The 25609-nt window shown below is 48.7% G+C and overlaps 1 long non-coding RNA gene across 1 annotated transcript; it reads left to right on the top strand.

The window, feature by feature from the left end:
• The first annotated feature begins 11543 nt into the window (after positions 1–11543).
• On the top strand, positions 11544–17256 carry LOC146431452 (uncharacterized). Its single transcript, XR_014854839.1, has 6 exons — positions 11544–12836; positions 13313–13387; positions 13619–13887; positions 15158–15454; positions 15642–15708; positions 15887–17256. It is a non-coding gene; the product is annotated as an uncharacterized LOC146431452 (long non-coding RNA).
• Positions 17257–25609: the final 8353 nt, after the last annotated feature.

The following is a 25609-nucleotide window of genomic DNA, read 5'->3' as shown; positions in this document are numbered from 1 at the left end:
TACAGGTGTGCAGTCATTGCTGGTACCGGTGCAGATCTGCTCTCCATTTGTCCCAGGAGTGCCTGCCCAGGGTTTAACTTGCTCAACACTGACAATTGCACTGCCACTGCACTTCTCTGCCCATGCCCTGCAGGGTCACAAGCATTTCCTGAGGTTTCGCTGATCTCACAACTGCCTCAGTGACAGAGTGATTCCTTTGGGGTCTGATTTATGGAGGAAATTGAAAACCCTTCCCAAACCTGGAGCTATAAAAAAAAGTATGTGAATTTGTTATTATAAATAGAAGTTATTAAGTTTTTAGCCTCCGCACAAGGAAGGGCTGGACTGAAACTCCCCTGTATGCTGCTCAGCACTTCTCAGAACCAGGCTGAGGGTGAGCAGGACAGCTCTTGCATAATACTAATCCCATGTTGTAATCTGCAACAGGTAAACTCTAATTAATGAGATGAAGCAATGATGGGGATCCTTTGCAGGCTGCCACTGGTGCACAGAGCACAGGGGCTGTGAGAGCTTGAGGCAAACAGGGGAAATGGGAGTTTTTCTCTAAAGCATTAACTTATTACATTTTAAATTCAGGAGTAATGTCAGTGCAGCCTTAACTCCCTTATTACCTCTGAGACCCTGATGAGTTAGAGGCTGCTCACATATGCTTCACACTGAGGCTGCAAGCCCAGGCAGGGTAATTTATGGCCAAGTTTCTGTTTTCCTGTGGTAGGTTACAAGGTTTCTCTGCAGTACTGAAATTATTCAAAATAATACTCTTTTAGCTCCATATTCTACATGTCTTCTGCTGAAATTGTGCTGTGGGTACTGAGGGTTTATTTTTTTACAAAAGTGCATCAATCTACAGAAGGTATTTGATTGGCTTTATTCATCATATCAGGATCTGCAATGTGAAAGAAATGTTGTCCTTGGGGTATCACTGAGGGCAGGTGAGACTTCCCAAATCAGAAATTGCTGGCAGGCAGATCTCTTCCCTCAAATACAACCTGTTTGATCTCAGTTTGTTGGGCTTGTTGGAGAGTTTGCTGGCTTCAGATAAGAAAAAAGTAACCAGGTAGAATTGCCTGATAGTGTTTACAATAAAACTAGATGCAAATATGCACTTATAAAATCAATATTTATTGTTCTTTGGTAATTATAATGTTTCTCAACCACTGTCACTCCCCCTGGCTGTGTCAGCTGTTCCCATCACACAGACATGTCACTGGGGTGATGCCTGCAGCCAGGAGCTCAGTGCTAACCCCACGGGTTCCAGTGTCCTGTGGGCCAAGCAGAGCAGGGGGATTTGCTTCCCCAGATTCCAACGTACTCATTTTATTTTTGGTAATATGCTGCTTGATTTACCCAATAAATGCTCTGATTTCACATGGCAAAAGTTTGAACTTTCCTACAGCATTGTGGTGAGCTGACTGTCGAGGCACTGGGCTACTTGTCACATGTTGCTGGTTTTATTTCTGCTGCATTCAGAGGTGTCTGTCTGTCTATCCGTGTGTCCTCACTGGGCTGGGCTGGTGGCACAGGGTGGAGGTGTGAGCTGTTCCCCAGCACTGCCCTGCTCCAGCCTGCTCCTGTCACCAGCTCAGAGGCACAAATCTGGCTGTGGCCATGGGCCAGCGCTTGTGGGCAGAGCTCAGGACTGACTGGTGGGCAGTGAGTGCCACAGAGAGCCCAGAACTCACTCTGGCTGGTGGGCAGTGCCACAGCTAGCCCAGGACTCTGATGGGCAGTGCCACAGCTAGCCCAGGACTCTGATGGGCAGTGCCACAGTGCCACAGCCACATGCACTGTGCATTACTGACGTGCACTGTGCAGCCTGGCTCCTGCACCCTGGGAGCTGGAGTAAGTCCTGCTGGGTAACCTTCCAGCAAAAATTGTCAGATCTTAAAAAGCTGGATTACTTCATGGGTCAGGGTAGGAGTGGAAGATGATGCGTTGCACTTCTGCCAAAAAATAACAAGTTTTTCCTGTTTGCTGAAAGGCTGGAAAGACGACGTTGGACTTGCTGAAGTTACCCCATGCTTCTGCATGTGCTCTCAGTGGGGTCAGCTGAAGTGTCTGTCTTGTCAGGGAATGATGGATAAAGTACAGGGATCTAAAAAACGTGGTGGCATGGTTTTGGTTTAATTCATCACCTATTTTTTTTCTGATGTTTAATGGCTCAATAATAGAAGTTGCCCCCTGGAGCGGTGTTGGGCTCCGTACCAAAAACCAAACTGTTCTGCATATGAAATTCTTTTACAAAGGAAAAACCCAAATATCCTCACAACTGCCAGGACTTTGAACAGTAAATACAGGCAAAGATGCTTAGTTTGGAATCTATTTCTCTTGGTTTTGTTAACTTTTTACAGCAGTTGTTGTTTTGCCTTAGAACAGGAATATGCAAAGAGGCATTTAAGGGTTTCTCTAAAGAAAAACCAAGAGCAAAAAAGCAATGATTTCTTCTCTCACCCTGCTGCAGGACTCCAGAGCTGAGTCTCTGGCAGGCTCAGGCAGCCTCATTCACTCACTGTTGTTGGCTGCCACACCATGGTGAACCAATGGATGTGCTCTGAAACATGCATGGGAAAACTCAGAGCAAACCTGCAAAAGAGAAGTCAGGGCCACCTCTTGCTGATTTTCTTGAGTGTTTGGCAGTTCAAGTTGAAAGAAGCAGAGTCAGTGCTCTTTGTTGTGAAGGATTTGAACCAAAGCAGAGAAGCAAATGGAATTGTGTCCTGTGATACACATCTGTGTGACTCGGGAGGGGCAGTTGGAGGTGAGCAGTGAGGCTGATGGTAAACAGCCCGGAGTGCAGAGCAGGCAAAGTTAAAATAATCCCCATTTGCACATGGTAGCAAAGTGTGTTGCATGGCTTTAACCCAGAACACAATGGGATTGGAGAGGTGATTCCCATAGTTACTAATAAATGTCTCAGTTAAAGTTGACTTGAGGGCTCCTGCCCTGCTTCTCTCTGTTGTGACTCTGCAGGTGGAACCTTGGAATGTTGTTATGTTGCAGAACAGGGTGGGAAGGTGTGACCAGACAAACTCTCAGAGGAGACCAGAGCCAAAGCTGTTGGGGTTCTTCAAGGGCATGTTTGTGCCAAGACAACTTCTGGCCCACAGAAATCCCACGGGTGGCCTCAGCTGTGGCATTTTGTGTATCAGCCGTGACTTTGATCCACGAGGACGGAGCAGAGGCCCCTTGGACAGTGGAAAGTGCCAGTGTGGGGTTTGGGTTTTTTTGGGTCACCTTTAACTGAGTGCAGGGGTCGTTTTAAAGTGAATCCATGATCTGGGAACGAAACATTTAATTCAAGTATGATGAATTGATCTGTATTTGAAATATGCACGTCTGTATGTGAAAGGCTTTTGTATTTATCGATCTTTATCACAGTGAGTAATCTGTGCAGTGGGTTTTTAATTTACATTTATTAGCAACCACCACCCTTCCAAAGCAGAAACAAGTGAAGGAATCTGAAAAGCTTTAGCTGAATTTGCAGTATCACTGCCTTATTTCCCTGCAGTTAAAAAAGAAAGAATCAGAATATTTATGAATTTAAACATTATTATTTTTGCAAGTCTTTGAGGCTGTCGTTTTGATTTATGTGGGCTCCATTTGATCTGCATGTAAACCCAGCCCTTCACTGCTTTGAAATATTTTGATTTTATACAAACCACTCTGTGTGAGCTGCAGTGATGTCTCTCCACTGCGGAACTCTGTGCAGCCCGAGTGGCCTGTGATTCCCCTCCAAGAACTCCTGAGAAACGCCACTGGGACTGCTGCTTCTAGAAATGATGGCACACATTCCAGCCAGCAAAGGTATGCAGGGACTTAATTCCCTGGATTCAGAATAATGACCAATGAGATCAATTCTGCTCGTTGTTGTTTGCAGAAAACAATCGATGCATTTGCAGGAAGATGAGCGGGAGCACAGAACTTGGTGTAATTTTATTTGCTGGGTTTTTTGCAAGTGGAGAATGGTTGGAGCAATGCGAGGGATGGCCCTGGAACCACCGGGACCCCCGTGCTGGGTGCCAGGGATTTCTGGGCATGGAGGGCTGGTGCTCCTCAGCTGAGCTGTGCTGGGTGTTCTTGCAGTTCTGCACCTGTGAAATGAGCTCAGACACCTTCAGGAAACACTCGAGGCTGACAGTGGGGTGGGAAAAATAATTCGGAGCTCTGGATGAGTTACTGGCAAAGTGAGCTTTGTGGTCGCTTGGGTGACTCAGTGGGATGGAGGAGAAAAGTCCCTGAAATAAGCAGATCACTTTGGAAAGAAATTTACTACAGGAGCTCATTAACGATTTTAGGAGAAGGGTGCATGCTTTGGCGGGATCCCTGTGCCTGTTTCCCCGGGTTTGGCATTCCGAGGATGCTGCGCGGGGCTGCGGGCGGGAGGGGATTGAGGCGGCCGAGGGAGAGCCAGCCCGGTGTCCCTGTGCCCGGTGTCCCTGTGCCCGGTGTCCCTGTGCCCGCTGTCCCTCTCCCGCTGTCCCTGTGCCCGGTGTCCGTGTGCCCGCTGTCCGTGTGCCCGGTGTCCCTGTGCCCGCTGTCCCTCTCCCGCTGTCCCTCTCCCGCTGTCCCTCTCCCGCTGTCCCTCTCCCGCTGTCACTCGGCGGGTCCAGGCCCGGCCCGCCCGCATGCAGCGCTGCAGGATGGCCACACGGTGGCGCCACTGCCCGGGCGATTCCGCCGGTAGCGGGGGTGCGCAGGGCTGGGGGTACCGGGGATACCGGGGATACTGGGGATATTGGGGATACTGGGGATACCGGAGATACTGGGAATACCGGAGATACCGGGACCGGGGCTGCCGGCCCTGCCCCGGAGCCTCTGAGGCTCAGGCTCCCCGAGCTCCCGTCCCGCGCCGCGGTCATGCCGCCCGTCCGGCTGGCAGCCCTTGCCCGGCCAGCCCCGGTGCGAGCGGCTGTGCTGCCTCCCGAGCTCCCGGCGCCCGGGCACAGTCCATCCCGCCCCGGCAGTGCTTCCCCCCGGCCGGGCTGCCCGGCTGACCGCTGTTCTGTCCGTGCTGGCAGTCCGGGAGGATGAGGAGGCTGAGCCAGCCCGGTGTGCGGCTCCGGGGACACGGCCGGCCGTGTGTCACCTCCCTGGCCCTGCTGTCCCCGGGGCTGGGGCAGAGTGACCGCAGCGCTGCGGGGCCAGCCGGGCGGAGCTCGCCTTGCTCTCTGCTGCTCTGAGCTCTGCCTTCCTGGGGAAGGAAAGGGACCTTGCAGGTGGCTGTGCCTGGCTGGACACTCGGTGTCTGGGGCTGTGCGACTCTCCCAGTCATTACATCTCCTTGTAGACTTGTTATTTCTTTCACAGTTCCGTGTAGGAAATTGAGTCTATTTCTGTTTAAATATGGGGTAATAGAGCCTGCTATTTAGTGAAAGATTTATGTAAATGGCTCTTTGTTTCACGTGATTTGGCCTCGGAGAGTGCAAGTTACATCGATAATGTAATTATGCCACTACTGCCATTTCAAAGCAGCAAGCAATGGAGAAGCCTCCAATTTTGTTATAGAACAGGACTTGAAAACCTTGTGCTTTTTAAATCAACTTGTATTCTGCAGGAAAAAAAAATAGTAGAGCTAGGTTATTGAACAGTCTGTTCTAGGGTTGTCAACCTATTTAGCTTAGAACCCAAGATTCCTTTTACAGCAGAATTTTGTTATACCACAGTTTTGGAGCACCTGTGGTTGCACATCATAATTGCACTATGTAGCTGAGTTAGCCTTAAAATACCATTTCCCCACCTTTTCTAAAGCTTCATGTTTTCTTTCATACCAGACTGATGGCAGTATTCCTCTAGTCTGGCATTTGTATTAGCATAGAAATCACAGTAATGATTCAATATTATTTTGAATATTATCTTGTGCTTTACAATATAGAGTTTGTTATCCAGGTTAGTGTTGATTGCCTTTTGCAATAGGGAGTAGTAAGGTCCCTGTAGCCTTCTGTGTCTCATTCGTAGCCAGAGTTTTGTAATCTGCTAACCAGACTGTTCATCCTCATCAGTCCTGTTTTGTGCATGCATTTCTTACACAGGATGGTGCCCTACAGCAGCCTATTCAATGTCTAGGATGTATTAACAGTTGTGGCACCACGTGGGAAACAAGTGCTGTAGGACTTTGGGGGAGGAAACAACCCACTTTCTTCCTAGTACAGGAACTGCAATCAAATGCTCATTTGGGATTAAATAGCAATTCACAGACACTATATTTTTAGTCCCCAATGCTTCCATTGCTACAGTTTTAGCCCCTAAATTCTTTGTCATGCATTTAGAGCTGTGTTCTGTCTTTCAGCTCAGGTTTAATGGTGGTTTTAAAGCCAGGCTTATGCTGTTGGTGAGTGAGCTGCTAGCGAGGGTGCCCAGAGAGTGGGAATGCTGCACGTCTGCTGCTGCTCTCTTCAGGGGCAGGAAACTGCTCTTCCCCACAACACTGCTCTGGGCTCATGGAGATGCTTCATGTTACCCATATGCTGTGTTTGTTCCAGTTCTGAAACCAAACCCACCCAAGTTTCATTTCCCAGATCCCACCAAACGCAGCTGTTCGAGAAGGTGCTCCATGATCCCAGAGAAGTCTTTCCCCTGGGCTGCCTGCCAGCTGGCTGCTCCTCAGGGAGCGTTCTGTTCTTGATCTGGGTCATTAAATATTAAAAGGCAAAGTGATTCTAAAAGCCAGCCGTTTTTTAGGAGTACTAAATAACTGTAATTTGTTTCCTAATAGATAGTTTTGTCCTTGTCACTGAGTCCCACTCAATACAAAAAAAAGTGTGTAATGAGACAGGGCTGCTCTGTAAATCTCATACACAGTGTGTTTGCCTGGAGAACGAGCCTGGGAATAGCAGCTGGGGGGCACAGGATTAAACTAAAGTTCAGTTTATATGTTGGGCTGGTCACTCATTCCCTGAGCTTTGCTCTCACCCAAGTGCTCTGTAATTTGCCAGCATTTCTGCTTGCACATTTGCTGTGCTGTGAAGTCTTCCAATTCTTTGTTTTTATTTAAAAAATGGTAATATATGCTGCTGTGACTCTTCCCTTCTGATTGTCTTCTCTCATCAGGTTTGCATATGGGGATTACTTACTGGAGACTTGCAATGTGCCAGCATGTAATTCCTGAAATTTTAAGAAACATAATTTAGTCAAGTTGTAAAACCTTAATGCTTTGCTGTGGTTTGTCCTGTTTAAAAGGATCACCTTTCCTCAAATGGCTTTTTTTAAGAATTAGAGAAGCTGCTGTTAAAGAGAGGTCCAAGCCTTCCCCTGCTGCGTGGTCCAGTGTTGGGTTGTGCTGCCTTGCATGTAAGTGCTAGAAATTGGCTCCTTTTGTCCTCCCATGGCCTAAATTCGCTGTCTGCAACAGGATGGGAAGCATGAAGTACTGCAGGTGAGGTGACCTGCAGGAGTCTGGGAAGTCTGGCTGGGGGCTGAGCAGCTCCCCTAAACCTTGGAGCATTTGTGTGCCCTTGGGAGTGGCTGAGGAAGTGTTCTCGTTTGGGATAATCTGGATGAATCCTCCATCCTGCCTCTGAGGCCAGTAACACTGTTCAAATACTGACAACTGATTCTACCCTACCTTTTTTGTTTTTTTTTTTTTTTTTTAAAGCTATAATTCTTCCATTCCTCAGATCAGGCTGTTAACCTAACCCGACATCTACTTGGAAAAAGAATCTTGCCTTAGTATGCTCAAAAGAAATACAGCTCTGAAAACTCACTGTCTGACATGGACACAGAGTGTGTCCTCTGCAAGTGAGGAGTCTGAGACTGGGAGAAAGCTGGGAGAGCCCAGCCTGGGCAGTTCTGGGCACTGGGCAGCAGAGTCCCAAAAATGGTTTTCCATTGCCTTTTGAATGCCTGGAATGAGAGGGGTTTGAATAAGGATTTCTTGGGCTCTTGAATGCATCTGAAGCAGCAGCTGTAGGTGTCCTATAGCTCTCCTCTGGCTTGTTCACATGTCAGGTTGGGTTCTTTGGCCAGAGCACAAATAATTGCTGGAAATTAATTTTCTGTGCTGCTCTGCAGTCAGAGCAGGCTGCCTGCTGGCTGCACAGCAGGCGAGGCAGAGCCTCTGCTTTGCTCTCGTGTCTACCGGCAGATGCTTGGACAGAAGTTTAAACATTATCAGCTCTCTCCTGCTTTCCAGCCCTTGGCATGGAGCATTTCCTTTCCTTGGTGGGTGCCTGCTCTGCCCCAGAGGCGTGAGCTGCCACAGGGCTTTGCCTGGAGAGCATGCACTTGTGCAGAGTGGAACCTGGAAATATCTGTAAGCACATTTATGGCAGGATCAGAGTGGAATTTCTGATTCCTGTAGCTTTGAAATGAGCAGGTATGTGACACATGTGACTGTCTTTAAAAAAAAAAAATTCCAGCTGATGTCAACCCCATTAATTCCTACTTTGTTCTGGTGTCTCTTGTAACTCATCGTTGCTTTTGCCTGGTGATATTCCCTCAGAAATGTGGAAGGGTTGTCCAGCAAGGTCCACATGACTTCAGAAAGCTCGGAGGATGTTTAAGGAAAAACCCAACAACTTCAGATAAAATTAAGTCCCTTTGGCTCAGGCATTTTTGAAAGCCCACACTGGGATGCTGGACATATTCTTCTGGATTTTCAAACTGTTTTATTCAAAAGTTTGCTGGGACCCTCTGTCCTTACTGGGGCTTCCAGTCAGTTCCAGGGTAGCCAGGTGTGCACAGCACACTCCTGTCTCCTCCACAGGAGTCCCTGAAGGAAATTGAATAGAGCACTTGCTGGCTGGAAAAACAGGCATGAGATTTCAGCACATAGCAATGTACAGTGACATACAGGGATGAAGGAATTATGCAGAGGGTGCAGCACCAGCAGCACACGACTGTGTGACTGCTCTGGAGAGAAGCAAGGAAACACACAGAGAGGAGATTCCAGTTCATGGCCCTGATTCCCCAGTTCGTGGGGAAATTGTACATTGTGCCCTTAAAGAGAGAACAAGGCTGAGAGAACGATGTAACCTGAGCAGGACAGAAACATGTCCTTCTCCCCTCCTAATTGCTGCTGGCAGGATCCAAGAGCAGTGTGGAGAGCAGGAGAAGCTCTGCTCCTCAGTGTGCTGTCACAGGTGGTTTGCTCGTGTGCCCAGCCTTACCAGGAGCTCTCAGGGAAGCTGAGGAGGAAGGCAGAGCTGTCCCAGCAGCTCCCCTGTCTCTCCCCTCACCTCGGGGGTTGCTCTGCTGGCTCTGCCTGCTCTGACCCTGCCGGGGCTCCTCGGGAGGTGTTGGGGTGTCCCCAACAGAGAGCTCCTGCCAGAGGACATGCCATGGCATGGTGCTGATGGGAATCCAGAGTATTTCAGCTCTGTCAGGTTATAGCTCTGCTGGCTTCAGCACAGCTGCTTTGTAGACCAACATTCTGAAAAATATTCATAAAATATTCAAAAAATTCAAAATATTCAAAAAATTGCAGGGACTAATCCAGTCCCTGCAAGGACCAGTGGCTTAGGCATTGAGCAGAGCTTCATCTGTGGGTGTGGATGAGTTTATCCAGTTTGAGATTGACAGTTACATCCTTTATTATTTTCAGCTAAAGAACTGCAAGTCAGGGAGCAGAGACTGTGACCTTCCAGGTGTCCCTGATGGAACTGGGGCAATTGAAGTGACACTTGCTTAGTCCCAAACAGTCAATTTAACCAGAGCAGAGTTCTTCCTCTTAGTGTCAGGTGTTATTTTGTCCTAAATAAATGTGGATGTGGTGCTGCCAACTGCTCCATAATCTTGCAAAGTGAATTCTTGAATTCTTCTGCTTCCAAGCAGGGCATATAAATGTCTGGAAAGACCTAGTAGCAAATAGAATTAGCATAAATAAATGATAAGCCTTGGAAAAAGGCACGATGAGGCATATCTGTATATCTGGAGACCAGGAAGCACCTGTGTTCTCATCTTGGCTGAACTCTGTACCAGAGCTGTCCAGTGCTGCTGCAGGGATTCAGCCTGGGAAGCTCCAGGGCTTTTGGCCTTCAGTGCTGCAATATCAAACCAGGAGGTGGCTTATCAGTTGCTCCCCTCCATTTGCATGGGTCTGTGTTTGGTTTAGAGACAATTTCTGGAGTAATTCACCCAAGGATGTGTGCTGTGTTAGGTATGACCTCACTTGGGCAGGTCCATGCAGCCAGGAAGGGATCTGGGAAGAGCTGTCAGTGCCAAACTGAGGGGAAAGTCAGTGGCCAAATTCTGCTGTAACTGCCTGGGTTTATGCTGAAGGTGTGTACTGACAATTTTCCATGTGTCTGGGCAGGAAATGCCCATCTTTCTGCAGTGGAGAATCGTGTGCCACTTGAATTTCTGATGTCTTTTGCTGTCCCTCTGTATTGGGCAGATTGCTTTCCTCCTCCTCCCTGGGAACCTTTCTTCACTTTTCCATTTTGTATCTCCCTGTTGCCATCAGATTCCCATTATTGCCCAGCACTTCCCTCATTTCTCGTGCCTGAGGGAGCTGCAGCCTCACAGCACGCTGGTGCAGGGTGGGATGTGTCCCTGGTGGGGAGAGCTGCACATGGTTTAGGAGCAGGACTCGTGAGCTGGAGCTGGAATTAAAGTCCTCTCCCACACAGAGCCCTCCCTCTGTTGGAGAACTTTGCTTTGGATGTAACTTTTAATTTGCTTTTGAAAGCCAGGCAAGCTTTGGAAACTCTCCCCGACACTATCTGAACAAGGATATTGCTAGACTTTTTATACAAAAGACACTTTAATTAAACTCCCATCATGAAAACAATTAGACCAAATTTGCAGTACTTAACTAGTCAATAATTTAGTAGTTGGAGCTCATTAATAGACTTCTCCCTGTGCCTGTGTTGCAACACTGCGGCACTGCCAGCTGCCTGCCACGGGGATCAATCTGGGGTCAATATCCTCCTTGAGCCTCCCTCTTCTGTCCCCTGCAATGGTGCCACTGAAGGCTGAATCAATGAATAAGCCCCTGGCAGAGCAGCTGGGTGCAGTGGTGGGTGCTTTGTGCTGCTGTCCCTCGTGGGTGGAGGGAGCTGCTCACCTCCTGCAGCCCTGTGAGCTCCACGTGTTTGTGTTCTCACCCACTGGCACCCAGGAAAAACCACAGCTGGGAAAAACCCACAGTGTTCTCACCCACTGGCACCCAGGAATAACCCACAGTGTCCTCACCCACTGGCACCCAGGAATAACCCACAGTGTTCTCACCCACTGACACCCAGGAATAACCCACAGTGTCCTCACCCACTGGCACCCAGGAATAACCACAGCCGTGGCTGCTGAGGGCTCTGGTGCTGCTGGCTTCCCATGCTGGGGGACAGGAGCAGCTCCTGTCCTTGCTGTCCCCACAGCCTCTCTCTAACCTGGCTGGGACTGTGCTGAGCACTCTGAATTCATGGCTATATTTCACGGGGCTCTGTTGGCTCTCGTGGTGCTGGAGATGTCTGAGTGTCCCCCAGCCCTCTCTGTGCTGTGGCTCTCTGAGTGTCACCTGCCAGTTGTGTCCCCTCTGGGGACAGTCCTGCTGGACCTGGGAGGGAACATCACAGCCCCTCATTGTGCTGATTCTCCTCTGCCTCTGCCTTTGGGGTTGTCATGCAAAATATGTGAAGGGAAGAGATGAATCCCCTACTCAGGGATCAAACACCAACTTTCTAATGTAGAGTTTACTCTGTGTTAACTAAGTAGACAGAAAAAGGAAAGGCTGTTCTGCTCTGTCCCTGTTTCTTAGACAGACTTCTCACAGACAGGCAGCTGTGTGTTGCAAACACAGAAGTTTTTGGAAACAAGGTGTGAGGAAGATAAGTAATTCATTGTTTGAGTTTCTTCTGATTTTTTCTGTGAATTAGATTCTATTTTTTTCAGATCACCAGATCATCTGTGCTCAAAATTAAATCGATGTTTTCAGTCCTGATCCTTTACGTCTTTTAATTGACAAAAAAAAGGTTTGACCTTTTCTTTTTTTGACAGAGAATAACAGAATAGAAATGGATTTACTTTTATTATGGTAATCGTTTTGTTTCAAGTACATTTTAGAATGGGGCATGTATAACTGTATCTGTTTCTGTAATTCATTCTCATTCCTGATTTCCCCCAGGCATTGAGGCAGTTCTTCTTCCTAATGCCTCGTTGTACCAGCTAATAGTGTAATAGCAATTTGTGGTTCTATGGCACCTTTACACTGAAACAGTCATAAGTAGGCCCTGGCAATTTTTATCATGTCACGCATCTTTCTCCAGCAGTTAGATGGTTTTTGCAGCTGGATGTATTTACAGCAGCCTCAGTCACTTCCCCTCCAGCAGTTCTGGCACTTTAGTAGTTCTGTCTCAGTCAGAATTATGAACAAGGATAAAAGCTTTCCAGCAGAGCATCCTGAGGGAGTCAGCATTCCAAGGCCTTTAATTTCGGGGAGCCGTTTTGGGTTTGCCCTGTTGACAAACCAGATCTAACAGCCACATCTGCAGATTTCCATGGGAAATGGGGTTCAGTGGAAGTCTTGTTCTCTGGAATTTTGTGCTTTGAAGAGATTTGGGGGCTCATGTCAGGCTGTGAACACTATTTAAGATTTACACCTGCTGAAAAAGGAGCAAGAAGAAGAAGAAGGAAGGAATATTTAATGAAACATTTTTAATGAGAAATGAAGAAGGGTCTTTTGTCCCTTTGTTTTTTTTTTCCTTCCCCCTCCCTTCCAGTTTGCCTCATTTCAGATGAATGAAAGCATCTGTATGTACCTGAAAACATGGCATGTTTGTGGCTGAGCTCATGAATCTTATGTACTGCGAGACATCAATGAACCTGGACATGCTATTATTTACCATTTCTTAGTTATCTAATGGAGAACAGTGTTTTTCAGATGAACTGAGATGTCCACAGTTCAGGTAATGCCTTGTGCCACTCTAACTATCCATGGGGACCAAGTGGTTAATTCTACCAAAGTTTGGTTTGATTTGGTTTGATTTTTCAGTGGCTGTAGCAGTGTCCTGTCTGTTTTCCCACTGAAGTGGGCAGGTGTAGGGTCCTGGAGCCTGGCAGCACCCACAGTCCCTGTGGACATTCCTGTAGTCCCTGTGGACATTCCCATGGACACTCCTCTCTGCTGGTGCAGAGCCCAATGGCTCCATCACCTCTGCAGCTGATGGAGTCTGTGCCCTGAGCTGCTGATGGAAATGTGTTTCATTTCCACGGCTGGTAATTAATTTGCTTGTTCTTTGTAGCCCCGAGATGTTTGTGTTGTGGCTTTCAAAGGAGAGAAGGAGCAGTGTGAGCAGTGACTGGGGACACTGTGGTGCTGGCGTGTGGCAGGGCTGAGCCATGGATCAGATGTGGGTGAAAGCAGCTCGTGGTTTCTCTGCAGGGCTGTGAGATCCCTCATCAATTTTGGCTGTGTCTGCAGGTCTGTGAAAAAGGGAAATACAGCCCAGCAGGTCTGGTAAGATGTGTAGTCTCTCACCCCAGAGCTCCTTCTCCCCCAGGCAGCAGCTGGATCTGGCATTGCATTCCTCCCCAGCTGTTCCACAGGGATCCTTCCCTGGCTCAGCCAGAGTTTGGAGGCACAGGTTACCCAAATGCAATCAGTGGCAGTACAGTGATGATACTTAAAGCTTTGAAATGCACGTTGCATGAATGGCAATAATTGATAAATGTTCCCCTTATCTTCCAGCCCTGCCCTGCCTCCTTCCTGCTGGCCTGACCAGGCACTGCTTCCCTTGCCCCTGGTGTGACTGGTTGGAATATGTGAAGATGCTGCTCGCAGAGCCAAACCCTGGTTGCTGCTTTATCTCCTTGATCCTGACAGCACTACACTTCTGCATTTGTCTGTTTGGAGAGCTCGCAGGAGATAAGGGAGTCAGGGCTCAGTGGGAAGCAGCAGTGTGAGGGGACAGGAAATGGAGTAGGGGATGAGCTGCATGATGAGCAGGAGAAAATACTGTATGAATATTAAATTTTGTGAATGGCTACGATAAATTTCATGTATTTACACAGTCCAGATTAAATATCTGTATTTTACAGAAAGAGAGGGAAAAATTATGCTTTGTAAAACTCTTCAAGGACACCACTGGCACTGATTTTTTTAATCATTATTTTTGTAACTAGGGTGCTCCTCACACCCATTGCCTTCATTGTGGCCACTCCAGGCTGCTGCTGCTGGCCTTCTGCAGCCCCTGAGCCCTGACTGAAACGCCCCAGGGCTTGGTGAAGCTGTGGGGTGTGTTAGAGGCATGGGATGTGCTCCTGTCCCTGTCACCTGAGTCCTGCCCAGCTCCTGGCAGATGAGCCAGCGTCACACATGGGCTGCTGCTGGAAGCTCTGAGGTGCTGCTTTGTGTTTGCCTTGTGATCCTGGGACAAGGTGTCCTCAGGGCCTCAGGGACAAGGTGTCCCTCGCTGGAGGGGTCACCCGGAGCTGTTTGTGCCCTGGGGACCTGCTGGGCACTGTCCTTGGGGTGTCCCAGCAGTGAGGGCAGAGTGTGGGCAAGGATGGCAGAATGGCTCTTGCAGGAGCTGAGTGCTCCTCCAGGACTCGTGCCTTGTCCATTGGGGAAGCTTTTAGCTGCAGCTGTGGAGGTGCAGAGTTTAATGGGCAAGTGATGTTTGTTTAGCATTGCAAGTGCATCATTGCCCTCTGAGCAGTGTAAATTTAGCTCCCTCAAACCTGGCCTCCTGGAGCTGAGATTTGTGTTTGAACTTTAGTTGAAAGAAATATATTGATTAGGTTTTGATTTAGTTCCTCCTTGCTGAAAAGACACCAGGTAATGACTTTACCTGCCCTTTCCTCTTTTATTAATTTAATGGAGTCCCCTTGTTCCCCTTTTCCTCCTCAACACCATTTTGCCTGGAAGTCTGCAGTACTGTGAGGAGAAATACAAGAAAAAGCAGTTGTCACACTGCAAACATGATTGATTCCATAAGTAACTCCCTTGGCAAACCTGAGAGGCTTCACTGATGTCAATTAGTGCTTTCTCCTGCAAACAGGGTCGTGCCCAGTTTAGGCTAATGGACTGAGCTACCTGCTTGTTGCCTTCTGCAGAGAACAGGCATGGAGGAGGATCTGGGTTTTACAGACACAAAACAGCTTGTCTGGTTTTATTTTAGAGATGTGAATAGAAATTTTGTTGACCTATTTGTTAAATTGCCTTTTTTTACCTCCTCTCACAGTGACTCAAATGGAGAAATCTCTTGTCTTTTCTCTTGACACACAGGGAGCACACAAGGGTCAGCCTTGCCCCACACAGGTGACAGCTGAGCTCCAGGCTTGCTCCAGCCCATGAGATCTGATCAAGCTTTACAGGCAGGGCTGGCAAATCCCAATTTCAGTGCACAGACCAAAACAAAAAGGGGGAGAGGGAGGGATGGTGTGGATTTTTTAATCTAAAGCAAGTGCTTTTTGCTTTTCACCAAATAAGAAGTTGCTTCGCTCTTGCTTTGTACAGAACCCAGAATTCAAATTGCTTTCAGCACAGGGACATGTCTGGCTGTAGAGCTTTCTGCACCCTGAAGTGAGTGAAGTTTGAGCCCCATGACATCCCCAGGCAAACAAAACCCTTGGATTCAACCTACACTTTGCTGTAATTAATAGTACATTGGCTGGTAGTTCCTCCTTCCTCCACAGATGAGTCCTGGGGAATTCTTCCTCATGATCCCCCAATGGCATTTTCACTTCAATATTCCTTTCCTTCATTACAGCAGAAATGCCAGGGGCATTCCTGGGAGTGTTCATCCTCACACACCCAAAGGCCTGTGAGGAACACAGGTGAGGTTAAAATAAGATATTGGTTCTGTCTAAGGATTTTTACTGAAAAGGAGTATCTTCAGGGGTTATCTGTGGAGGGAAGATTTGGTCAAGTCTTAAATTAGCTCCAGAACAAGAGTAAATGGCTATTGATTGCCTCCTAATAAACCTCTAAAACCTATTTTCCGTGCTTTTGCAGGAGAAAATGTGTTTGCCTTGAATTTCCTTGGTTCTGCATATCTTCATTGCCTTCAGAGTTCCGTGGCTGAACTTCACTGGTACCCTTTTATTGAGGAAAGAGTGTTTAATGTGCCCAGCTGGAAGAAGGGAAGACCTCAGACTGCAAATCTTTTACAAAGTATGGAGGAATTGTTCTACTGCAGGGAATGTTGCTGCTGAAAGTCATGGAGGAGCAAGGGTTGCTTGGGAAGAGCACCTTCCTGTGCAGTGGTGCTGTAACTGCTGCAGACTGAGAGCAGCAGAACCAAAATAGCCCAGGTTGCCACGAGGACACCTTGCAAGTCAAGGTTGCTTTGTTGCTCAGTGAGGGAGGTGCAGGAGCACCCTGAGCCCTGTTTGGTTCCCCAGAGCTGCCACAGCTGAGGAGAGTTCCTCCAGTCCCCCATGGCTTCAGTTCTGGTTGCTGTGTTGGCAATATTTGGTTATTGCACCTTGCCAACATGAGTATTTTCATGGGAAGATGCTTCAGTGCAAGTTTTGAATTCTTTCAGAAGGTATTTCTCTAGCATTGCTGCTGAACAGAAGAATCCTGGAAGGGAGAGGTTCAAGTGCAACTCCTGAAAAGGAGCCTTTTGTGTGCTCCTGCAATTCTTCACACCACATTGGGATAATTCTATTTTGCACATTCTATTTAACCTTCAGATCAGACAAGCCATCTTAGACACCTGCACTGAGCTGGGGTGATGCCACCCTGTAAAAACAGCCCTGCTGATGTCTGTGGGGTTGGAACCCTTTCCTTGGGTCCCCTAAAGCACTCTGATGGGCCTTGTGCTTTTCAGGGAAACTTTGGTTTCTCACATGTGCTGTGGTGCTGCCTGCTTCAATAGTTAGTGGTGTGAGGTCTTGTGCTCTGAAGGAGAAGGAAGGTGGTGCTGCCCTGGTGCTGCAGGCTGTGCCAGCCCAGGGCTGTGCACCCCTGAGCCACCCCTGGCTGTGCTCTGGGGTCCCAGCAGGGTCTGTAGGAAATGGACAATCTTGTGTTGGCACAGCAGAACAAAACACCTGCCTTCATGTTTCTTGTTTTGCTTGGTAACTGATTCTCATGAATTGGGACTCTGAATGCTGAGCAGTAAATATTTATGAAATGTAATGGCCAAGACTAAATACATTCATTAGCATATTTATTTTTATTGAGTTGCTGCTTTGTGTGCCTGAGGAAATTATCAAATTGCTTCTATTTGAACTGCAATGTACAATTTTAGGACTGGCATTTTTAGTCTCACATCACTCTGGATTTTGGAATTAGGGTCAGGAAGCATTTGTGGCCTCCCCCAGCCCCAAAGTAGGTTTATGAATAATAAAAGTTCAATAAATCCATACTCTTCTCCAGAGCCCCAATTACCCATCTGCACCTGCTTGGTGCCAGGAAGAGGAGGTGAGAACTTCTTCTGGGAGCTTTGTGCTGCTGGTGAGGCCAGGGAATGTGGGCAGGGAGCTGGGAGTGCCTCAGCTCATCCCCTGAGTGCCTCAGGTGTGCTGTGCTGGACTGCAGTCACCCCACTGCCCCAGGGTGTCCCTGTTTCCCCGAGGAGCTCCTGCTGGAGTGGTGGAGCCTTGGGCTTTGATGGATGTGCTCCTGGCAGTGAGTGTATCCAGCACCCTGGGAATGGTTGTAACTTCACCCCTCTGTGTTTCTCAGGAGTCACTTGCCTTTGGTTTTCTCCCTGTCTGTGTGTTCCTTCCTGCTGCACACTGGCACATCAGGACAAACACTGCCACAGAAGATGAATGGACCAGACCTGCTGTCCCCTCTCTGCACCCTGTGCTGCTCTCCTCTCAGCTCTTCCCTTCTCCAGGGGCTCATGGATGGTGCCTCCTGTTTGTGTAAATCCACACAGGTGTGTTAAACATCCCACCAGGGCTGGGGCTGGAGGGATCAGCAAAAAGCTGGAAAAAGGCTGAGTTCCCAGCCCTCCTGACTGTGACAGGCACAGCTCTGCTCGCCCAGAACCACAGCATGTGTGTTACTGGAGCAGCAATGGGAACAGTTGGCTCCCAGCAAAACAGTTTCCCTAGGAACAGGTTTCTGCTGTAGACATTTAACTGCAACAAACTCAGTGTCAGAATGGAATGAGCTGCTTTGGTGGAGCTCCAGGGAGGGCTGGGACACGGAGGGGGAGCTCTGGGAATTGGGAGCAGAGGGGAACAGAAGGTGTGAAACTGAAGTGTGACATAAAATCAGCGTTCAGCAAACGTGGCTGGATGACATGTGGGGCAGAGGAGGAGGCAGGAAAGGGAGGAGGAGGAGGGAGGAAGCAGCACTCGCTGTGGGGCTGCTGTGGCCGCAGTGGGGTGGGACAGTGGTGACCATGAGCTGACCAAGGGTCCAGCCTGGCCTGGCTGCTGTGGCTGCAGTGGGGTGGGACAGTGGTGACCATGAGCTGACCAAGGGTCCAGCCTGGCCCAGCCAGTGCTACAGCCAGTCTGCTGTTCCCAGTAAAGCACTGCTGGAAGTTTGCCCTTCTCAGTCCTGCTGCTCATTCCGACTCTGGCAGCAGCTGACAGCTCTGAGTACACCAATTAATTCAGTTCAGGGTAGCTGTGCCGTGATCTAAACCCATCATTTAAACTCCTTGTTCCCAGCTTTCAGCTCTGTGTGATTTTTTGCTGTGTTTATTTGTTGTTTTGTAAATTGTTTCCTGTCTGTCTTGCTAATGGGACAAACATTCCAGTAGGAGTGGCAGGATTTGGAGCATTACCTGCTTTAATATTTATCAGTTACCTGATGGGCCCTGGGGAGCACTGCGGTTCCTTTGCAGCCAGGAGCACCCAGCACAGGGACATTTGGCTGCTGGCTGGGGGGACTGAGAGGGTCTGACCCTGCTGGGGCTGCCTGGTGCCTGTGGGCAAAAGCTGGGCAGAGGCAAGAGGCTCAGCCAGGACACTCTGTGCCCATCTGATGCCATCGAGCCCTTGGTTGCATTGGCTGAAGCACCAAAGTGCCCAGATAAAGGGCCTGGCAGCCCAGCCCAGATCTTCTGCACTCTTTATAACTCAGGTTTGAAAGGTGCTGAACATGTGGTGGACAGTATTGGAGGTTGGAATGAGAGGCTCTTTAAGGTCCCTTCCAACCATTCTATGACTTTATGGCAGCGCTTTCCTTCCTAAAAAAAAGTCATATTATATTTTCAAAGGAAAGAAAGACTACCCAAGACTGGATCCTCTCAGAGGGAAAATAATTGCATTTGCTCCCAGGATCATTAGGTAGAGCTGGGAGAAAGAGTTGCAGTCAGCAGGCAGGATGTGTTCAGAGCTGAGCGCTGGAAAACTCCCACATTTGCTGCTGCCTTGTAAACAGAAAGTGCTGAGAACCTTTGTGACATTTGGAGGGACATTGCTGGCATCTTGGGTCACCCACCCTGGCTTTGGGGCAACTCACAGTACGTTTCACTGGTTTTTTTAAACTGCCAGACACCTTTCGTGTGAAATAGAAATTGTTCCAAATGTCAGGAATTGGCTTTGCTTGGGCAGGAATCAAATGTTTTGTTCTTCAAGGGCACAGGCAGTTTCCTCCCAGGGTCAGCCCTGTGCTGCTGCCCAGCAGGGTGTTCTGGGGTGCCTGCTGGGGCTCTGTCCATGCACTGCTCCTGCAGACAGGTTTGAGAAAGGCTTGATGGAGCAGAGCAGTGAGCTGTGAGCTGCGCATGGACAGAGCACAAACCTTCTGTTTCAGTGAGGGATTCTCTGATTCTCTGTAGAATTCCTTCATGCCGATTTTTCTCTTCATATTGCTTTGGTTCCCATTTGTTTTAAACACCAGCAGAGGCACAACCTGGGTCCCTTTGGCACCTCAGGCCTGTGCAGACGATGCTGAGGCTGTGAGAGTGCCAGGGTTTTATACGAGCTTCCCATTGACACCACGGGAAAGACCTTGCAACCCAAGTGCTCTGCCGTGATTGATTCCTTCTCATTACAGCCCTGAATTATTTGCAGAGGGAAATGACAAGGCTTTATTTTCTCATGGTGCTTTATCTTCCTACAAAATGCACCCAATGAAGCTGCTAATGGAAAAGCTTTTAACCTGGAGTGAGGGTGATCTGTGTCCATCCGGGTGAGGTGTGATGCTAGTGCTGAGGAATGCTCTGGGCTGCAGCAACCTGCTGCCACCTTCACAGCTCCCAGGGCACTGGGACATGGACCAGACAGCCCAAGGTGACTGGCAGAACAGTGGAGATGAACTGTTTTCTTCAAAAAGTGAAGAGAACAGAAAGGACTAATTTATTTCCCTGCTTTGCAGGCAGAGATGCTTCATGACATGTCCTGGTTTCACCAGTGAGTTCCAGATCACCTGGAGGGATGGTGCTGGTTATGCTCCATGGCAAAATACAGAACAGATTCCCAGGGGCATGGGAGGAATTATTGGGTGAAAGTTTTCCTTCCAAACCAGGCAGAGGACCCTGGGATGAGGATCTTCCAGGTGCATCCTGCACCAGCAATGCTTCTCCCCTTGTTACATCTTGTTGGGTTTTACTTTTTAAGCCTACAGCATTTTCTAATGATGAAAAAGCAGGCTGGCTGGGCATTTGGGGAGAGAGATGCAGCTCTGAGGAAGAAGATAAAGAGCTTCTGCAAATATTTATGTACAGAAAATCGAAGGAATGGTAATGAACCTCATTTACAGAGGAGTTGGATGTGTTTATGTGGTTGGAGCAGGTGCAGGAAGGAGCAGCTGCTCACCACAGACTGAGCTGGTTTAGGGGATACCCACTGATGTCCAGAGGTGAGGGGAGAAGAGTTTGTGCTGTTCCCTCCTGGGGTCCCCAGGAATCCCTGGTGCTGGGCTGTGTGCACCTGGGGTGATGCTCCCAGGTTCCCCTGCCATGCCATCAGCACCTTGACTTGCTCTGCAGGGAAGGACTGGGCTGTGCTGGTGCTCCCTGCTCCTCTCCCATCCCGACCTGGCAGGAGGGTGCTGACCCTGGGTCTCTGCTCGCTTCCTGGGGGCTCAGGGCAGCCACCAGCACGAGGTAGGAGCCTCTGCTTGGGGACTTTCCCTGGGAAAGGGGGTGGGAAGGTACACTGCCAGAGATTGTGGATCCAGTGGTTGCAGACCTGGGGGTGGAAGGGCTGTGTCCCTTCCTCCTGGAGAGGGGATGCAGTAAGGATGAAGATGTCTTTAGGTGGCCTTGCAGTGCTTTGGTGCTGGGATGTTCCAGGAGCAGGGCAGCTCCCTGGGTGAGCCAGCAGCCCACAGATGGATTTCATGTTTTGAGATGACCCTGAGCCCATTTTCACCTACAGTGTAAATTTGTTCCCTCCAGTGTTTCTACTAAAAGGTGCAAATATCTGGGAAATTCCATATTGTGCAGTGACCTACTTTACAGCTTTTTTTTTTTTAAAGTACTGGGAAAACTGCCAAAAAGTCAAGTCTTAATTTTTCTGAGGCTGGGTGTTCGCTGCTGCCTGTCCACACAGGAGCAGCAGTGGGGGCTGAATTTGCAGCCTGAGCTTGGTGTCCCCTGGGGAGCTGGGAATGCAGCAGCCTTGGCTCCATGCAGCCTGCCCTGGTTTTCCACCTCTCAGTTTTGAACCTGCTCCTGGTAAAAACATTCAAACTTTCAACTGCTGCTCCTTAAAGTCTGTGTTTGGCACCTCGGTGCCAATGACCCTCGGGGTGTGGGGTTGCTGTGGGGTTGCTGTGGGGTTGCTGTGGGGCTGCTGTGGGGCTGCTGTGGGGCTGCTGTGGGGCTGCTGTGGGGTTGCTGTGGGGTTGCTGTGGGGTTGCTGTGGGGTTGTTGTGGGGTTGCTGTGGCTGTGCTCAGAGTCCATCCCCACCACCATCCATCCTGAGCTCACCATCACCTCCTGGCTGGCTTTCCCCTTTGGGCACTGCAGTGTCTGTGATATTTTGAAGCAGAAACAAGTTGGGCTCATCAGCCACATTAATTTTTCCTGGGTGCATGTGGCTATTTGGGTTTAGAAGGAAGGAAAAGAATTCAACTGAACATGGCAAGGAATCGGAGCTGTTTTCCATAGCCATCTTTGAGTCCTGCTGGAAACATAAACGAGGAGTGGGAGGAGGTTGAGGGGTTGCAGTTCCAATTAGAGACCGTCTGCTCGAGTTCACGGGCTGCAGGTGATTTGTGCAAAACGCTGGCAGGGCTGTGGGTGCCTCAGCTGGCTGGGGAGGGAAGGAGGTCAGTGCTTACCTGAAATATGCCTGTTATTAGCTGTGCTGCTTGCTGTTTCTGCAAGGCATCATTTAAAACCAATTTTTCTGAATTGCACCATCTGGAGGGAGGAAAAAATCCACGAATTATTTCCATGAGGCTCGGCGCTCTCCCCAGCAGGCAGTGCTGTGTGTGGCTCCTGGGCTCTGCCATTCTTGGCTCCTGGAGCTGAGAAAGCCTGAGGATGCTGGGGCTGTCCAGGGTGGTGCAGGGATGGGGAGGGATGTGCTCCCCTCTCATCCTGTGCCCACAGTGTGTCCCAGCTGGGTGGCAGCTCAGCCATCGCCTGGTGCTGTCTCCTGTAAGGATTCCTGCTCCTGCTCCTGTGGGAGATGCTCAGGGATGGGGCTGAGGCCACCTTGGTGGCAATGGAGACCACTTATGCATAATTTTTTTCACTTGACAAAGCTGGTGTGGGAGCAGCACAGGTCTGCAGCATTCCCTGTGCTGATTCCCTGCCTGAGGGATCTGCTGGCTTCAAATGCCTTTTTCAGCTGTCACCAAAATACCACTGTTGCTTGTTGTCCGGGATTTCAGTTTTGCTGGAGCTGTAGATAAACTGAAGGTGAACAAAGGGAGGATTTGAGAAAGGCCAAGCCCAGCTTTGCCTTTGCTGCCTCCCAGCACGGTGTCTGACACCAGCTGGCAAACGTGTAAACACGGAGCCCACGGCTGTAATTATCCTTCTGAGAGCCCAACTCTGAGTGCTAAATTGGTGCTGAATTGCACCTTAAAAGCAGCTCAGGGTGAAACAGCTCATCCTTCCACTGTCCCCCAGTGTGGGGACAGCAGCACATGTCCCTGCAGCCTGGGGACATGAGGCTTTCTTTGTGTGGCTCCCAGGAGCTGGTGACACATGGTGCAGGTCTGTGCTGCTGGTGAGAAGGAAATGCAGACGTGTGGCTGTGGCACTTGGGGATGTGGTTCAGTGGTGGCCTTGGCAGTGCTGGGGAATGGTTCTTAGAGGGCTTTTCCAACCTGACTGATTCTGTGGTTGATCAACTGATTGATCATTCTGCTTTTCAATGTCACTGTAGCTGAGTGACTTCACCAGCAATTCTGTCCTCCTTTTCCCATCCTCCTTCCACAACTCCCCTGGCCAACGCTGGGAGCTCAGAGCTGGAGCAGGGCAGGGAGATGAGGTTTTTCCAGCAGCACCAGGAGATGTTCACAATCCCTTTAGTGTGGGATCGTGGAGGAGGCTTGGAGTGTGTGAGCCAGGAATGTAGGCAGGATAAATTCTCCTTTGTGTCACTCGCAGGAGAATGTACCCAGGAAGGAATGGCCTGGTCTGCTCAGTGCTACCTGTGCTTTTCAGCTGATTGAATTTCATTGACCAGGTTAATATTGAGCCCTTGTGCAATTACTGGCAAAGAATGGAATATCATTTTTTTGCCTTGCTTTTGAGCTGTAGAAGGGAGGTTTATATTTCAAATGGTCTTTTAATCACGCAAGCAGGCTCTTAAAAAAGTCCCTTTAATTTAGGGCAGGCTGGAAGAGTACAGTTCTTCAGGTTTTTCTCCAAGTAAAACTTAAAAAAAAATTTTTTTAATGCTGAGCTATAGCTAGAGAAGGCATTAATCTTCATCACAGAATAAGCTTGATGTAAACCTGTGGGGCCTCTCTGTGACCAAAGCAGTCTTACTGCGTAGCTCAGTGCAGGATTGAGAGGGCTGGTGGCCCTATGTAGGTTTGATTTTTGTTTTTTTTTAATTTTTTTATTCTTGGCTTTATATCTGTTCAAAATATGACTGTACAGGTGCAGGTTTGTTTTTAAAATGGAAATTTAAAAGGTCTCAGCTGCACTAAGAGAGTCTGTTGGCAGGCTAAGAGCAGGCTGGGTCTGCACAGGGCAGGGATTTGTGGCAAGGACAGGTGGCACCAAGCAGGGAAGGAAAAGGTTTTACTGAGGTTTCTGTTTCTGGGTACTCTCACACAGGGTCAGAAACCTGCTATTTTTGCATGAAATTTAAACATTGAATTGAAGTGAAATTTTGAACATCTACGATCAATTCAAACGTTTTCTGTGCTGAATCTGTTGCATTAAAAATAACAACAAACATAGAAATTGAAAACTATGGGATGCCTGTTTTGACACTTCTGACAGCCTTGAATGACATGTTGTCAATGGATTGGTTAAATGTGCTTTGAATGCAGGACCATTTTCCAGAGACAAGCAGGTTCAGGGTGGGAGGGAAAAGCTCTGAGGGTGGGTGGCAGTGTGTGCTCCTGCCTGGGCGCTGGGATGCTGCTCTGGGGGCACTGAGACCTTGTCCTGCTGCTTTTTGGGGTCTCCTGGCAGTGCTGAGCTTACACAGTGCCAGCTGCCCTGCTCCCCACCCATCACACCCCAGAGCTGCCAGATTATTCAGCAGTCAGAGCAGCGAGGTGAGAGCTCTGGAGCAGAGCAGTAGTAAACAGGATCCTACAGGATCCTCAGCCGCCGAGAAAACTGCTGACTTACAGAATGCAGCACTTCCACCTCCCAAAAAGCACCACGAATACGTTTGTTTTCATGTTGTCTTTACATGGTTATGGCTGATGAATCGCGGCAGGTTCAGCCCTGAAAATCACATTCAAACCCATGTGCTCACCCCAGTCCAGGAATCTTAATTATCCAGGCTGCCTAAGCTTGGTTCCTGGTGTTCTAATATTAACTTGTTTGTCTGAATGAGGTTGGGGCAGTCCCATAATTCAGTAAATAAGGTTTTTTAAATTCCACCACTGTTAACACCACTGGTACTTGTAATTGCAAATCTGTACAGTCAATAGCAAAGCTCACCTGGGGAGTGCTGCTGCTTCCACCCCGTGCTGGGCACAGACCTTTCCCTCCTCCCAGTGATGCATGTCTGTCTGCCACTTCTGTAGTATTTGTTTAATTTTGGCTGTCACTGGTTACATAACATTTCACTTTTGCCTGCAGTTTTCAAGGTCAGCTTCAGGTTTTATTTGAACAAGCAGGAAGAGACCTGAGGGGAATTGGGGAGCTCTGGACAGAATGTGTGAGAGATGTAACAGGAGGATATCAAAAAGCTGGTTGCAGTCGTTGTCTGCTGAGTGTTTGGGGAGAATTACTTCAGAGCTGGGGCTTTGCTTATAAATGATGTGTTAAAGAGCTTGTCTGAATTCCAAGAGCTGTGTCTGTTGGTCAGTGAGCTTTCTTACCTTAGCTCATCTTTTATGGCTTCACCTGCTTGCTGGAGACATGGACAGGACAGTGGGTTACCTGTAAATACAGGGAAAGGAGTGGAACCTGGTTGTGAGTAACTTGCCTTGACAACATTTAATTGTAAAACTGAGTCATCTTCCATTAATTCTGCTGATGTTTGCTGAACTTTGGGGTGTATCAAACCTGTCCCTGTTTTCCAGTCGATTCCTGCAATGTTTGGAAGCTGCTGTGGCACTGAAGGCTTTGGACACCAGAGCTCCAGCCCTGTTCCCCACATTTCTCATTCCTTACTTAGTGGTCCTTTGCCACCTATCCAGGGTCTTCCTGAAAATAAAGCCAAAGC

The sequence above is a fragment of the Lichenostomus cassidix genome, chromosome 13, assembly GCF_008360975.1.
Source record: "Lichenostomus cassidix isolate B80296 chromosome 13, HeHo_3.0, whole genome shotgun sequence".
NCBI lineage: Eukaryota > Metazoa > Chordata > Aves > Passeriformes > Meliphagidae > Lichenostomus > Lichenostomus cassidix.
This window is presented reverse-complemented; position numbering and strand designations above follow the sequence as displayed.